Source organism: Ceratosolen solmsi, unplaced genomic scaffold (genome assembly GCF_000503995.2).
Source record: "Ceratosolen solmsi marchali unplaced genomic scaffold, CerSol_1.0 scaffold63, whole genome shotgun sequence".
NCBI classification, from domain to species: Eukaryota; Metazoa; Arthropoda; class Insecta; order Hymenoptera; family Agaonidae; genus Ceratosolen; species Ceratosolen solmsi.
This window is the reverse complement of record NW_011948437.1, coordinates 953765-963148: the sequence shown is the minus strand read 5'-3', so window position 1 is coordinate 963148 and position 9384 is coordinate 953765. Positions and strand designations below refer to the sequence as shown.

The following is a 9384-nucleotide window of genomic DNA, read 5'->3' as shown; positions in this document are numbered from 1 at the left end:
TGAATTACTTTGTAACTGAATTTTTATGAAAATTTTTTTGCGGTTACAAATATAATTCTATACAGAATTTAAATACCTAAGTATTAAAATTAAAATAAGTTTTAGTTCTATAAAATTAAGATAATATTCAATATAATTCGTCTTTTTTTTTTTGGCTTATTACAAATTATTTTTAAATATTATATTACTTAAAGATAATTTTTATCATATACGTCTTTCAAAAATTTTTCCACTTACATATATTGATTGTTGATATATATGTGTATGATTATTCGATAGAAAAGGGTCCGTAAATTCATTTTAAAGTGATATTGTATATCATTAAAATTTCTTCTATATATGAAATATTAGTGTTTCAAATTTCTGGATAAAATTTTAATGATAAAATTAAGAACTCGACGATTAATCGAAATTTATATGTAGACTCTGTGAATGAAAGTATTATAGTTGCATTATTCAACTTTTTACATGATCCAGTAATGTTAGAAAGAATTTTACATATATTTTCACTTATAACTAAGTGATTCAATTTAAAAATTAGGATGCTGTTTTATTATGAAATTAAATGATAATTTTACCAACATAATAGTTCATGTTTAACAAAATGAATAAGCTTATTATATATATATATATATATATATATATATATATAAGTAATGATAAATTGGAAAAAAAAATTTTTATTGATATATTAAAGAATCGTACATTTTCAATTTAAAAAGTTAAATTACTTATTATTGCAATAAAAAAGATATTTTTTTAGGACAGTTTTCTAGTCTCTTTCATTAGAAATTATTGGCTTTTTTAATAAAAGTAACTCAAATAAGTTTATATTATGTATATTTTTCAATTATTTAAACATACATTTTATCAAACAGTTTTATTATCTTATAGTTTATTTGTAATTCCATATTGTACTTAAAGTAACTTATTTCAAATATTTGAAAATGTTTTTTTAATTTTTTTTCAAATACGAAGATAGTATGAAGATGATATTTTTTAATGGATGACAGATATTGTAAAATTGAATGGAAAATGAAAAAAAAACACTCATTAAGCATACCCGCAATTTTGAATGTTAAACAGAAAAATAAATTATACAGAAAAAAGGCTTTCGTAAAATCACAAACAAATTAATAACAAAAAAAGAAAATAATTATAAAGAAGAGCAAACTGAAAACTGAATATTTTCAAAGGCTTTTACTGACATCACCGAGTTTCGTACAATAAAATTCCCGCACTGTTATGTGTTGGTACCTACATTTTCTCCTCTTTCTTTTATTATTATAGACTAGATCTTTTATTGTTCTGCAATTTTTATTTCTTTTACTTACAAAAGGGACGTGAAACTTTTTTTTTTTTAATTTAAATATTTTTTTTTAGCATTAAAATATATTGTGATAGTGTAAATAAAATCGAGGATCAAATATCTCACAATAAAAGAAAATAATAATGTCGTAGAACATAATTGTATTTGTTCGCACACAATGATAATATGTAGAATTATAAAAGAAGCTTTAATTGAAATGAAATTATCCTTATAGTATAGACATACTTTTATAATTGATTTATTTAACCATTTATGTATAAGCTCATAAATCTCCTCTCTTCTTTCGTTTGTGAAAAAATATTTATCGTCATTGTTTATTTTTAACTCGCGATTAGTAGAGTATTTAAGCCTTATTTCAATTTCATTTCAACGCAACATAGTTATTTTTAATACTTATAACGTCCAACGTAACATAAATATATTGAATTTACTTTTTGTGAAACTGTAATGTAATTATTTATATTAATAGAGTAAATCTATGCTAGATTTTAAAGAATTATATTAATAATTGTCATTGATGCACCTTTAGTACGTTTTTCATTTTGTCAAATTACTTATTTTACAACCTATTTTTATAATAATATTAATAACTACTTTCAAGTTATAAAATATTTTAAAACAATTATATGTAAATGAATATAAAATTCTATTTTTATTTTATTTTATTTTATACAAATAGTAAATATATTCCCTTTTAACCGAATAATAATTATATCACCCTACGGCTTTCGTTGATTGGTCGGTAGCAGTATGAAGAAATTCATGGAACTATTTATGATTCACATTAAAAGTGTCTTAAATTTTTTATCGTAGTTAAACAATATTCTGTATTTTTATTGTTATTCTGTTGTTATAATAATAGTAGTTAATAAACGATTTTCTTTCCATCTAATAATACATCATTCTGTTGATTTTACTGATTTTAGTTCTTTTATTTGCTTCTTTGTAAAGTTTTATTAAATAAGACCATCAAGATACTGAAAAAAATTATGATAATTATTTTATTTAGTTTTCAATCTAGTACAAGAATTTATTAATTGAGCCTATTTCATATAATTTAATATTAGATGATTGTTAAAATATAAATGATAGTCGAAAAAATTACTTCTAACATTAATAATCGATAGCATTTAAGACAATGATATTATGTAAGCATTGAACAATAATTATAATCAATTCTATTAAATATAATAAGATTATATACGATAAGATTAAACGAACAATGGTACTATAATAAATATGATAATGATACATAAGAATAAAGTTAATGACAAACGATTGGCTTAGAGGAGATATTAATTGATTTCAAATAATAATTATTTGTTAATTTTTCATATTTTATTATGAATATTTTGAATATTTATATATTTTTAATGCTCAATTTATTATTTCACATTATTTAATCATAAAATTTTAAGTTACTTTTATTTCACTTCATTGACTTTATATGAATCACACAACTTTATTCATTTCTTGAACTTGGTTTATTCAACTTTCTATCGGCAAAAATTTGGTTAAACAAGTTTAAAATAAAATATAGCGGTCATTGCTAAAATACCATCTTTTTTTTTTTTGAATGTTTGATAAAAGAATTCAAACATATATAAAAGAAAAGAACAGCGAATTCACTTACACGAAAACATATTTATATTAGGGAATAAATAGACCTTATATTGTTACCGTCACAATTTTTTTTTTTTTTTTTTTAATGTAACGTTTTTTCTTAATATAACGTTAGCATTCACATCTTTTTAATATAATAAATACCCTTATATTACAGTTAAATGTGTTCTATTTATTTTATTTTATCTAAACATAAAGTTTTTCATAGTTAAAAATTTATCGTTTTTTCCATTTCAATATTTTTGCCATCTACTGCCTTATATTTTTTTTATAGGAAATCGTTCTATACGATTATACATAATATTTTTTTACGATTGTCCAGAGAGTTTAAAAAAATTTTTATTAAATCCGAAATTTATTAAATTGGAAGTTATGTATTAGTTACGAACGAATTCACTCCATTCAATATTATAAAGTATCTAATTCTATTTAATACGAATTAAACTGAACATGTATCTTTATTTTATAATTAAAAAACTTCTACACAAATTTTTATATTTTTTTTTTGGATTTTGTATTTTACTTTCTTGAAGCATTTATCAACTTAAATTTACGGTTTATAAATATATTAAAAAATTGTATATGCTTTTGTTATTTAGAAGTAGCTGATATTAAAAGACTGTAGATTTATTGCTTTTAAAATATATTATTCGACTATTTATTTAACTTATTTTAAATGAGTAATAATGGAGAAACTAAGCCATTTGATCACACAAGGGGGTGAGAACCCTCGTAAATGTATGTATCTCAAATTATAATGTAGAGAGGAATGGAATTTGTTATAGATTTCGATGGGCTTGATATTGGCGATAGTCAATATCGCTTTAGAAATATCGATTTTCTTACTTAACTAATATTGTTTTCTAGTTTATCTAGATCGCCATACAAATTACGACTAAATTTCATAAAGTTCACATGCTGATTGACTGATGATGAAATATTCATATTTACTAATGCAATGAAATTATTAATATGCATTATTACAACACTGACAGCCTACTACCATATAAATTTTAATGTATTAACACATATTTAACAGCCAAATTTAGTCAGACTGCCGTATTGACATTATTACTTAGTTTACATTATGTTAATTTGACCTACTTAGTCCGTATAGATAGGCAATTTTTTAATAAATAAAATATATTATATATTGTTTAAAAAATTCAATACATTTAAGCTTTAAAATGAGAGTGTAAAAACAAATAATTAGAAATTTCATAAATGAGATAAATATTTAAAAATAATGCAATAAATTTATTGCATTATAAAATATAACAATTTAAATTAAAGTAAATTTTATTATAAAGTAAATTATTTTTTTTTTAATAATTTAAAAATTTTCACGAAATCATATGCTTATTGCATATAGAAATACGTTACGGTGATTATTGAATTAAATTCTGTATGCATTCTTACAAGCATGACATTGCAGTGGCAATTAATTTTGTACTATGATTGTATAAGAATTACTCGATGAAAAAAGGGCATTTAGATATCGATAGTTACAAATGATTTAATTGCAAAAATGAAATATTATGGTTATCAATTCCTTTATTGAAAGTTTCACGTGTAGTGCATACTAACAGTTACTATCTATAGTTACACGTTTTAAATATTATTATAGAATAAGTGGTTAATCGTCCGTTAGAAATACATTAGAGATAAGCTGATAACATCAGAAAATATAAGTAAAAGAAAAATAGGAGAAGTAAATAGAGTGACAGCGGATAGATTAATTATTGAGTTATTCGATAGGGTTGAAGATACCGAATAAGAAGAGGCACGTAACGGAAGAGTGTGTGATAATTCAAAGATCGGATTGCTAAGAAGGAAAAACTTCAGGGAAAATCCGCCCGGATTTCTACCGAATATCACTGAGTTACTCCAAGTTATTTTACCTGGAGATTCCACCGAGAGTAATCAGTAAACGCTGTTTAAGAAACATCGGATGCATCGCGACTAGTGAACACTGATTGAATACTCGCTGCATTCTAATATAAAAATAAACTCATTTCATTATTTTGAATTTCTCTTTTATCACATTCATTACTACGATCGTCAAATTATAACAACAAATTGAAATTTACGTAAATTGAAGTCCCGCGTGTATTAATAGATTTTCTCTTGTTGTATTTAAACTTCTATTATATATTTACTTTTTTTACTTGTATTATATTATTTTTTAATTACTATATAAGAATATTTTGGGTAAGTTTTTTCTCTCTAACATTTAACCCGTTCAAGTAACTCTACTATTTTTATGGTTTTGGTGGAAGTTGGCAAATCAAAATTATTATCGCAGAAAATCATAATTTTTAACGAAAATGTTTATAAATGATATATAAAAAATATATAAGAGAGGTTATAAAAGTTAAAAAGTTTAAAGTTTATTAGAATTTTTAATTTATTGTATATTATATATGATTATGGAGTTTTATTTTTGTAAAATTTTTGGTAACTAAGTGTATTCTGCGCGATTATTATTATTATTATTATCATTATTATTTATTTGCAATGTTAATTAATGATGTATTTACTACGTGTAAGAAAATATATTAAATTCTTATTGTAAGAAATTCTAGAAAGAAAATATAGATTTTTTTGCATTTTTAGAAGAAGGAGGTAAAAGTATAAATCTTTAGATATTTTATACTTCTTTTTCTATTCTTAAGCAAAGGCGACGATATACAATACAAAATCATCTTATTCTACAATGTATTTGGAGTTATATACGCAGGCATCTACGACTGTAGTAAAACTTACTTTTCGTACTATGCGGGTTTGCGTAAAGGACTGGCAAGTTTCCTCGTTACCATTATTTGTCATTTTGCTCTACATCTTGAAAGGATGATTTAAAGCATCGCGTCTTTGTTCCAAGCAAATAATTTAAAAAAAATTTCAATGCTATGTAAATTAATTTTTGCTTTTAATCAGTATATATGCAAACACACAGAAACACACACATACACACAATATATAAATATATTAATATATTAATATATACATATAAGTATTTTTATACTTTTTAGCACAAATTCGTTACAATATATATATATATATATATATATATATATATATATATATACTATTATTATTATGTTATATTAAATTTATTATAATAAGATGTCAATTATTTTATAAGAATTAACATGTTATTTAAGACTCAATTAAATTTATAGATAAAAATCAAAGCTCAATTGAAATAACACGTATGTGAATGTATGCCCAAGTATGTGCGTGTATGTTATATTGGATCCTCGAAATCCAATATTTGCTCCATCGATACTTTTTATGTAATTTATCACGAAGAATCACACGCAATAATATCTACCCAATAATAAGAGCGAATAAAATGCGTATATGTAAATGACAATTTGCAATGACAAAGGGAAGAGATGACATAGAGGATTATTTAGGTTGTAATAATATGCTGATGAAGTATTAATTTCAATTGCGCCTTCTTTGATCTCATTCTTCTTCACTTGTTAGTGGCTTCGTAGTTATGTATATACGTTAATATCTACACTTTGTGTCAACTCAGTACATTGACATTAGTAACCCGTAATTATCTTATTATTTAACCTCCAATGGGGAGCAAGTCAATCCACTTTGTATTAATAAATCTTCCATACAAATAAACATATTTTTATTATTAAACATATTTATATATATATATATATATATATATATATATATATATATATATATATAGAGAGAGAGAGAGAGAGAGAGAGAGAGAGTGAGAGGGGGTGTGAGGGAGAGAGGGGGGAGGGAGGGAGATATGCATGAAGATATAAAGGTGAGAATATAAGTCTCTTCAACAATAGAAGCAAGAAGATAACAGAGCAGACTTTCTACGCGACCCTGTTACCGTAAGCTAAAATACACAATCTAAATTACTGTTTCCAAGTCAAATATGTTATAATGTAGTTACTGCTGGTCATGCTGTGCCAACCACTTTTTGTTAAAATTGTTTTAATTTATCTTCCATCTTAATATTGAATTTAATAACATTAATTTAATACAAATTTTAATGCCGTGACATTAGGTCGGCATTCTTATTGCCGATATACATTTATAGTGAAGATGATGTGTTTATGAGGGAGAAGAAAAAAAGTTGCCAAAAAACGATTAAATGAGAAAATATATACATTTATAATCGTTTGTGAAAGTGAGTGAGTGTGTGTGTGTGTGTGTGTGTGTGTGTGTGTGTGTGTGAGAGAGAGAGAGAGAGAGAGAGTTTATTGTTATCACATATTATGGTGCGATGGATTCTGCATTTTCGCATAGAATTTCATTTGTTAGTAACCCCTACATCTATATTAATGTTGTTATATATTATATTATTTCTCATATTCTTACCGAAAACTAAAACGAATGTTTTTACACCAATCAAAATTTAAAAATTTATTTTTCTATAGCAATTACTATTGTCATCTTTTTTCAAACAGCCTCTATGATGGATTAGTGAAAAACAAATTTTGTTGTGTATGGACACGATATTTCTAAAGGAAGCTTTCTTTGTACATCAAAACTTAACATATGTAAAAAAAAATTTTTTGTAAATTGTTTGATTTTAATGTAATCTATTAATTCTTTCAATTTATATGAACGAAAGAAACGAATTTTAATAACTATATTTAATTAATAACTTTTAACTTATTTTAAACATTTAATTTATGTTCAAGTTAAAAACTAAGAAAGTTTTATAATTAATCCTTAAATAAAACATATTTATATTATAAAAAATTTAAGGAATTTAATTTTTGCATAACATAGTTTTATCGTCTTTCTTAAGTTGATTAAGTAGGCTAATATTTCTATATATCATTAGTATAACAACTATTAATTAACATACATTTTTGTTTGAATTATAGTAAATTTATGAAATGTTAAGTTTAAAGAAAAATTATCAAAAAATGGAAAATTTTTTATAATATCTTGTATTATATTTAAATAGATAAATTTATAACAATTTTCATTAAATTTATACTTGAGAAGTGTGTCTTTCTAAAACAAGTGCTGACATTGCGATTACATCCTCTTGAAATTACATCATAAAAGTTAAATAAGAAAAATAAATTGTTGAAAATTACATATTCATGCAAAAATCCGTTTATATAATTTGTGCATTATTTATATGTAATTAAATTTCAATTACTTAAATGAAATTGCTGCCAGAATATGAGAAATTGCAAAAAGACGCAATGCGGCATTAGTTTATTGCAACCAGGTGTGAAGAAATTGTCCGGTCATCAAAATCTTTCAGTTTCTCATTCTTGTAATCTTCGATCGGTTGTTCAAAAAAAAAAAGAAAAAAAAAAGACGACTATTTAAGTACTTTAAGTTGCGCAATCGAAGATAACTTTATTAATAAAGATCTACAAAAAATTTCGGTAAGTTTTATACTGAAATTTCCTTTTTTTAAAGCAATATAAACGTTACATGCATCTTACTCTAAGTAGTTCGATTGATTTTTTATTTCATTTATTACTTCGGTCAAACTATTTCCTTTTGAAAAAATAAAAATTATTGAAGTATTTTATCTAATTATTCTCTATCAACATTTTTTACGATCTAATTGTACATAAGGATGAGCTGTATTTTCAGAATCGATATATTTTGTTATCAATTTAAGGTGTTACTTCACATTTCTCAGTATTTATTTAGTAATTAAACTATACTACGCTTTACTGATTAAACAATTTAATATTTTTTAGTGTAGAGAATGATATTCTAAAGCCTTAAAACTAAAAAAAATGTAGAACTGAAAAATATTCTACTTCCATGTCATATTTCGTTTTTTTCTTTTAGTGAAAATCATGGTTAATAAAGAGCTTAGTTGAATCTTTGGATTTAAGTTTTTAGTTACACAATAATAGAAGAATTACCAGAAGATATTATTGAAGATAATGAAGAAAGCACCTATTTAATATCATTAATTTTATATTTATAGTTTATTTATAATTCTATTGATTCTCATATCGAGTAAATCAAGAATTATAGCGTTGACAGAGAGAAAATAGATTCTCATTTTAATCATTGAAAATTAAGTATATACATTTTGAAAGTCTTTACATTATTTATTATTTGTTAGTATAGTTTTAGCACTATACTTAATGAGAACTCTCATACTTTGTTAAGTATTCATACAAATGTATTTTTAACTTCTATAATCTGTATATTATAAATTTACAGCGAAAAATGCTTAAAAACAAAATTATTTATTAATATAGTTAATATATTTTAAATCTATAATATTACTCCTAAATAAATATCATAAATCACTCACAAGCGATATATATGTATATATATATATATATATATATATATATAATCTAATTATATAAATAGACATAAATAAATATTACATGTAATTGTAACTAATAAAAAAAATTTAATCACTTGTAAGGTGATTGAATTACTTG

General features: G+C 23.3%; 1 protein-coding gene across 2 annotated transcripts in view; it reads right to left on the bottom strand.

The window, feature by feature from the left end:
* The window catches only part of NLG-4 (neuroligin 4), an 82457-nt gene that overhangs the window by 25611 nt on the left and 47462 nt on the right, over window positions 1-9384 (bottom strand). The gene's annotated exons all lie outside the window — the stretch shown is intronic.